The sequence below is a fragment of the Rhincodon typus genome, chromosome 48 (assembly GCF_021869965.1).
Source record: "Rhincodon typus isolate 14 chromosome 48, sRhiTyp1.1, whole genome shotgun sequence".
Classification (NCBI taxonomy): domain Eukaryota; kingdom Metazoa; phylum Chordata; class Chondrichthyes; order Orectolobiformes; family Rhincodontidae; genus Rhincodon; species Rhincodon typus.
In genome coordinates, this window is record NC_063379.1 from 5,946,887 (window position 1) to 5,954,953 (window position 8,067).

General features: G+C 44.3%; 1 pseudogene; it reads right to left on the reverse strand.

The window, feature by feature from the left end:
- Nucleotides 1-1,131: 1,131 nt before the first annotated feature.
- On the reverse strand, nucleotides 1,132-2,021 carry LOC125488021 (annotated as a pseudogene).
- Between the last annotated feature and the right edge of the window lie 6,046 nt (nucleotides 2,022-8,067).

Consider the following 8,067-nt stretch of genomic DNA (forward strand, 5'->3'; position numbering starts at 1 on the left):
CTGCCTTTCGTCCCTCGCTGTCCTTGAGGTTTTCATCCTCCACAGCTCCCTATGCAGTGGCGTGGTGTGGCCAGCAGAGGGTGGCATTGTATCACTTGCGACAAAAGGGAGAGACGTTGCACTTTGACTCTGCACCACATGACAGGAAATTTCCAATTCGACTGCATTGCAGTAGCAGCCCATTGGAATTGGGCTGAAAAATAGGGAGCCCAGCTATTGTTATCATTTGTTTCGTGGTGGGTTCAGATAACGTCATGTAATCACCTGCCACAATTTCTCACATCGAAACAGCTCATAGTTGGCAGTTTGTGACATTACAATGGAGTCTGTTGAATTGTTATTGAGGAGTGAGATCATGTCTTTAATAGTGGAATATTTTCTGATTAATTATTCTATTTAATTGCATCAGAACCTCCCAAAGAATTTGATTTTGATGGAGACTTACAAAGGGTTCCTAATTGATAGGAATTACCCAGTGGGACATTCCATTTTCTTGGACAATTACTTTGGATTGTGCTGTGATGGGCAATCAGTAGGTTATTAGCTGGGAAAAGGGCTGTTTGTCAGGATGCGATTGAAAACTGCCCAATTGTCTGGATGAGTGCAGCCCCCAACAGCACTCAAGAAGCTCGACCAGGACAAAGCAACCCGGTTGATTGGCACTACATCCGCAAGCATCCACTCCCTCCACCACTGACGCTCAGTAGCAGCAGTGTGTACCATCTACAAGATGCACAGCAGAAATTCACCAAAGATCCTTAAAGAGCATCGTCCAAACCACTGTTACCCAGAAGGACAAGGGCAGCAGATACATGGGAATACCACCACCTACAAGTTCCTCTCCGAGCTGCTCCCCAACCTGATTGCAAGTGTATCATTGTTCCCTCATTGTCGCTGGGTCAAAGTCCAGGAAGTCCCTCACTAACAGCATTATGGATCTACTGACAGCACATGGACAGTGGTGGTTTAAGAAGGCAGCTCACTACCACCTTCTCAAGGGGCAACTAGGCACAAGCAATAAATACTGACACAGCCAGTGATGTCCACATTCTCATGCGTGAATTTAAAAAAAATAAATCACTTCAGCATTTGGAAACAATAGGACCCTCCTGTGGGCTTCACTGAGGAGTTTTATTTGTTCATAACGCAAGAAATTAGTGTAACCAGGTATTTTACTGCATTCCTGATCTTTGCTCTGAACCTTGACAATGTTGCTGCATAAATAAATGTGTTTGTGCAACAACTTAGGTTCCGCAACATGATACCAACTTTATCAAAGTCATAAAGAAAAGATGTGTAATTGGCAGGATTGACTCCTTGAATGACATAATATAAGAAATTTATGTTATACATTAACCACAGGAGGATGAAGTTCCCAGATATGGCGAGTAGCAAAATCACAGATTTCCTTCTGCTCTCCATCTCTGGGTCTCTGCGATTTTGTTCTTTGTTCTCACCCTTCAGCCTCTTTCGGATTCGACTGGTCACTGAAATGTGTCTGTCACAGCACTGAGCAACAGAATTAAAGCGAATGGCAGTAAAGGGGTCAAAGCCGTATCAAGCCAATCTAATGCCACCCACCAAGTCTCAGTAAAGTAGCTTGACTTTGTTTTACAGTGGAATGGCACATTGTTGATTATCCTCAGAGGCTCATATTGAAAAGAGAAGGGGATGTTTTTCAAACAGAACAGGGTGAATGTTGTTACTGGAACCACAGTCGCAGTTTTCTCAGTGCAGTATTTTGTTTTCAGCTTCCGACAACAAATGGTCACAAATCGATCAAAGGAGAAAGTGACGGTGAACCAAACAGAGCAGTCAATGGCAAAATGAGACAGGGCCCCAATAACACGACACACAGGAGTGATGTCCAGGAAAGTCGGCGGGAAATAATAATAGGTAAATTTCCTCAGTATAACCTCAGTGATCATGACCATCAGATCTGCAGCTGCCATAACCACCAGGTAGTGAGTAGTGCAATGGGACACACTGCACTTTCCCCATGAAAGGATAACAATTGCCATCAAATTAACTGTGGAAGACAAATGGGAAAAGAGGCAGTGAATTACTGATCAGAAATTTCCCCCTGCCTGTTCCAGAGAGCAACAATAAAATTTTGCCTCTAAAAACCAGTGCACCGTGTGATTGAAAGTGGTTAGTATTGAGTGAGTTCGCATTTTAAGACTTTTACACTCACTTCAGATTGTCCTCAAGGTCAATCACTCCAGAGATTATGGAGTTTAGACAGAGACTGAGCTCACAGCCCCTGATCCAAAGAGAGCAGAAGGAAATCTGTGATTTTATTTGGTTGCAAGGTAACTATTTGAATGAGTGTGATATATTCTTACAGTTCTTAGCTCCAACTCTGGCAGACACCAAACCCGATGAGAAACCTGATCCCAACTCTGTAACAGGACTGGCAATTGGACTGTCAATAAACCAAACTCTCCCGTCCTCCTTGGATCAGGTCATCCCCTGCTCTTAGCATTGGACCAAGTGCTGATTGGAACCACAACAGGACCAGGAAACAGGTCATCAGACTCTACGTTAGATTTCAAACAAGACTTCTCCATGTGTCTTAGACAAATGCAGCATAACAGAGTGTGCAGCGCTCCCTAAGTGACATATACAGACATGTACATCTCTACATGACAAACATCTCGATGTGCAAAGATCAGCAGGGACATTTGTGAAAATTTGAATTCCATGAACAGAGATGGTGAGGAGAGGAGAATTTCCACAAGCGTTGGTAGTTAGATGAAGCTTTGCAAACAACAACAGGATGCGCATCCTTCAATTCCTTTGCTTAACAAAAAAAAACTTATCATTTAAACTGACCAACCTGTCCAGTATCCACTGCCATTTGTGGAAGAGATTTCAAAAATTCTCCCACCCATGGTGTGTAGAAGTGCTTCCGAACATTTCTCCTGAACACTCTGGCCTTCAATCTCAGAGTCTGCTCCCTCTTTCCAAAATCCCCACCCAGTGGAAAATGTTTATGTTTTCCCGTCTTTTCCCATTAGAACCTTGTAGGACTTCGCTCAGATCACCCACAAGATTAAAAAATCTTGAGAAAACAGGCCTCACTTGTATGAAAAACAAACAGAAATTGCTCAGCACGATTGGCAGCATCTTTGGGAGAGAAAGCAGAGTTAATGTTTCGGGTCCAGTGACCCTTCTTCAGAACTAACTTGCCTGATCTCTCCTCATACCTTCAAACCAGATGAAACTAGAACAGATGACAAAACACTCAGATCAGAAAATGTTGCAGCAGCAACAATATTGGGAGTCTCTGTCAGTGGAGAATTGTACCGAGAATGCTGTTCAGGGAATTGCTGTCACTGTTCCGGTGTCTGGATAAGGCTGACCAGTCAGTGAGCTGGAGACGTTATTCCCCTCCCCCATTTCTGAAGAAGGGTCTAGGCCCGAAACGTCAGCCTTCCTGCTCCTCTGATGCTGCTTGGCCTGCTGTGTTCATCCAGCTCTACACCTTGTCCCTTCAAGCTCCTTGTTTGAAACTCTGAGCTGATACATTCCCAGAGACATTGCCTTATAGTGTGTGGAAGCTCCTTGGGGAGATTGCAGTTACAGCATTGCTCAGCTTTGTTGCTGTTTTTCAAATTTCTGTAAATGAACAAATTAATTATAATAACAAGTCTAATCCCAATTAAGAAGGAGTGTTGCTGCTCAGTACATCATAATGAAATAACAGAAACAGAATCTGGATTCTGCCAGCAATAACACTGTCCACTCAAACACCATGAGCCCCATCCCAAATTATTTCAACCAATGCTGCATCGAGACACATTATTCCAAGTGTGAAAATATGTTTCAGGGCTGTCCTTCTGTACTCTAGGGTAGGACCTGCCCTCTTTAAACAAGATTCACTCACTGATTGAAATGTGAATCTTCTCACACACTGAATGTGTGCATTGCTGCCGAGGTCAGCATTTATTCCCCATCCCTATGTCCCAGGATCTGGAGTTACATGAAGGACTAAATGACGAGAACATCCTGCCTTTCCTGAGGGAAGGGGACTCCGTGAACAAGATCGGCTTCCAATAATGGAGACATCTCTGACCTCACTCTTACTGATACTGTCCATCCAGATACATGACTGACATCATTCTCATTTTCACTGCTCACTGACAGTGCATGCTTTGTGGTTTCTTTGACAGTACATGCTTATTGCTGATTCAGCAATGATGACTTAATGCTCACTAATGGCTGATTGATATCAGGTTGCGTATCACACACACACCTGGTCCAAGCTTTTAGGCTGAAACTGATCAGGGTGTTCTGAATAAATCCCAATGTATTTGGAAACAACACATGTTGTTGTGCACATTGGTACCAACGACATAGGCTGAAAGGGAATGAGGTCCTGCAGAGTGAATACAGTGAGTTAAGAAAGAGGGTGAAAAGCAGGACTTCGAGGGTAATAATCTCTGGGTTACTGCCAGTGCTGCATGCTAGTGAGGCAAGGAATAGAAAGAAAGGACAAATTAATGCTTGGCTAAGGAGCTGGTGCAGGGGGTGGGGTTTCAGTATCTTGAATCATTGGGACCTCTTCTGGGGCAGAAGTGACCTGTACAAGAGGGATGGGTTGCACCTAAACTGGAGGGGAACGAATGTCCTCACAGGGAGGTTTGCAAGTGCTACTCGGAACGGTTTAAACTAGAGTGGCAGGAGGCTGGGAACCAGAACGGGTTGTCAGCAAGTGAAGGGATTGAAGGGAAGGTAGATGCTGGGACCAGTAATTCAGAAAGAAATGACAAGCAGAAACAGGTAAATGAACACAATGGTATTAATCGGCTGAAGTGTGTTTATTTCAATACAAGGAGTATTATAGGTAAGGCTGATGAGCTTAGAGCCTGGATAAGTGCATGGGACTATGATGTTGTGGCCATTACAGAGACCTGGTTGAGAGAGGGACAGGACTAACCACTTCCTGATAGTGCTGTCTGAAAATGCTTCACAGTTCAGAAATTTTTCAAATAAAGTTCAGCTAGCACTGCTCTCTGCTCAAGGTGTTACCATGTTTAAAATGTGATTGTACTGAGCATTCAGCAATTTGCTGAATTCCCTTACAGCAATGGTCATACCCCTTCCTATCCAAACACACACACACACACACACAATCCATCGAAAGTGTAAGCCAAATGTTTACACATCCAACAATTAATCATCAATTAATTCAGGGGCCTCAGACTTTGATGGCTGGGCCAGCATGTATTGCCCTTGAGAATGTGGTGGGAACTACTTTCTTGTGCCACTGCAGTCCTGACTGTGTAGGAACAATTGCTCAGTGGTGTGAAGGGGAGGGAGAAGAGGGATTAAATTCCATGCTAATTTTCCCATTTATCTGCTTCCTCTGCCCTTCTATTTCATAGTTGTCATGCATTTGGAATATACCTTAATTAGAGCCTTGGTAACTTTGTGCAGAGCATTTTCTAGACGGTCCATTCTGCTGCTCCTGTGCATCGGTGGTACAGGGAGTGAATATTTATGGATGAGGTGCTAATCAAATGGACTGCTTTGCCCTGTATGGTGTCAAGCTTCTTGAGTGTTGCTGGAGCTACATTTATCCAGGAAAGTGGCGTATTCCATTACACAGATGGTGAACAAATTTTGGGATTCAGACTATGAGTTATTTGCTGCAGGAGACTTAGTCCCTGATCTGCTTTTGGAGCCACACTGTTTATATGGCGAGTTCAATTCAGTTTCTTGGCAATGGTAACCCACAGGATGTTAAAAACCGAAATAACTGCAGATGTTGTAAATCAGGAACCCACAGAATGTTGTTACTGTAGGTATTCAGAGATGATAATGCCATTGAATGTCAAGGAGAGATGATTAGATTCTACCTTCTTGGAGATGGCTCTTGACTGGCACTTGTGCGCTGCAAGTGTTACTTCTCACCCAAAAGACCAAGCCTGGTGTTGTCCAGGTCTTGCTGCATTTGGACCCGGACTGTTTCAGTACCTGAGGAGTTGTGAATGGTGCTGAACATTGTGTAGTCATCAGTGAACATTTCCACTTCTGACCTTATGTAGGAGGGAAGTTCGTTGACGAAGCAGCTGAAGATGGTTTGACCTCGGACACTACCCTGAGAAACTCCTGCAGGGATGTCCTGGAGCTGAGATTACTAACACTAACAACAACAGCCATCTTCCTTCTTGCTAGATATTACTGCAACCAGCATCGAGTTTTCTCTGGATTCTCATCAACTGTAGTTTTACTTGGGCTCCTAATGTCACACTTGGTCAAATGGTGCCTTGATGTTGAGGGAAGTTACTCTCACTTCTCCTCGGGAGTTCAACTTCTTTGAACGAAGGCTGTAATCGGCTGAGTGGCAGAACTTGGCAAAACCCAAACTGGGTGTCAGTGAGCAGGTTATTGCTGACCAGGTATTGCTTTATACCACTGTTGATGACACCTTCCTTCACATTCTCACATTAGAGAATGGACAGATGAGTCTTTAATTAGCTACATCAGATTTGCCCTCATGTTTATGTGCAGAACATGCCTGGGTAATGTTTCACATTTTTGGTAGATGCCAGCACTGTAGTTATACTGGAATACCTTTACAAGGTATATGACAATTTTTAGAGACTGATGTTGTCAGGACCCACAACCTTTGCAGTATCTGTGTCTCCAGTCAGTCCGTAATATCAGGTGGAGTGAATTGAATTGGCTGGAGACTGGTATCTGTGAACGTGGGAACCTCAGGAGGAGGCTGAAATGGATCAACTCCTCAGTATCTTTGGTGGAAGATTGTTGCAAATGCTTCAACCTTATCCTTTGCCCTGATGTGCTGGGCTCCCCCATAACTGAGGATTAAGTTGTTGGAGAACAGCCTCCCCACCTAGTGGTTTGTTTAATTGTCCACCATCTTTTATGACTAAATGTGGCAAGGCTGCAGAGCTCAGATCTGATGCAAAATCAGAAATTACTGGCAGAACACAGCAGGTCCGGTAGCATCACTGGGGAGAACACAAAGTTTCATTGGTTGTGTGATTGCTTAGCTCTGTGAATCACTTGTTGCATATGCAAGTAGTCCTGTTTTGTAGCTTCACCAGGTTGTCACCTCATATTCAGTGCTTCTGTTTGTGTGCCCTTTTGTACCAGGGTTGAACCCTTGGCTTGATAGTAGTGATAGAGTGGGAGAGTCATACGGCACACAAACAGAACTTTAATCCACCTCATTCATGCCAACCAGACATCTCAATCTGATCTAGTCCCATTTGCAAGCAATTGGCCCATATCTCACTGAACCCTTCCTGGTCATGTACCCTTCCAGATGCCTTTTAAATGATGTTATTCTATCCTCCTCCATTACTTCCTCTGGCAGCTGGTTCCACACACCACCCTCTATGTGTAAATGTTGCCCCTCAGGTCCCTTTTAAATCTTTCCCCTCTCACCTTAAACCTATGCTCTCTAGTTTTGGACTCCCCTACCCCAGGAAAAAGACCTTGGCTATTCACCCTGTCCATGCCCCTCTTGATTTTATGAATCTCTATCAGATCACCCCTCAGCCTCCAACTGTCATGGGAACAAAATCCCCAGCCTATCCAGCCTCTCCCTATAACTCAAACCATCCAGTTAGACATGTCGGGCAGATCGTCTGTGAGTCGTACAAAGTAAAATTTTGCTGCAGCTGATGGCCCACTGAACCTTATGGACACGTAGTCATGAGTTGCGAGATCTGTTTGAAGTCTCCCATTTAGCACAGAGATAGTGTCACACAACATGTTGAAGTGTCTATAAAACGTGCAGCAGGCAGATTGGTGACAGTGCGATCAATGATGTTTTTGCCCCTCACCCCCTGCTGCAGCCCCAGTCCAATAGCTGTGTCCTTTTGGACTGTCCCAGCTCAGTCAGCAGGTGGTGCTGCTGAGTCTCTCTTGGTGATAGACACTGAAGCCTCTCACACAGAATACATTCTCTGTCCTCTCCACCTTCAATGTTGTGTTCAAATAGAGAAATTCAAGGGATGTGGTAATTGATAACCAGCAGAATGTTTCCGTGCCCGTGTTTAACCTGATGCCACGAGGCTTCATGGGGTC